The sequence below is a fragment of the Diachasma alloeum genome, unplaced genomic scaffold (assembly GCF_001412515.2).
Source record: "Diachasma alloeum isolate Michigan unplaced genomic scaffold, Dall2.0 Dall_scaffold_00205, whole genome shotgun sequence".
Classification (NCBI taxonomy): domain Eukaryota; kingdom Metazoa; phylum Arthropoda; class Insecta; order Hymenoptera; family Braconidae; genus Diachasma; species Diachasma alloeum.
Genome location: NW_021680370.1, coordinates 14,230 through 14,437, shown reverse-complemented (window position 1 = coordinate 14,437; position 208 = coordinate 14,230).

Sequence of the window (208 nt, the reverse complement as noted above, 5' to 3'; positions counted from 1 at the left end):
AGACTCAGGCTGGAGATTAGTTGACGTCATTAATTTAGAAGTGAACATAAATAAATATAATCCATTGCGCGGAGGATCCAGCTTCGTTGAACTACCTGAATGGATTAAAAACAACCATGCTGTCGTGAACGTTCAAAATAAAGACGATGCCTACTGCTTCTTATGGTCCATTATGGCCGCTCACTGTAACGTTCGAGATAAGCAACGA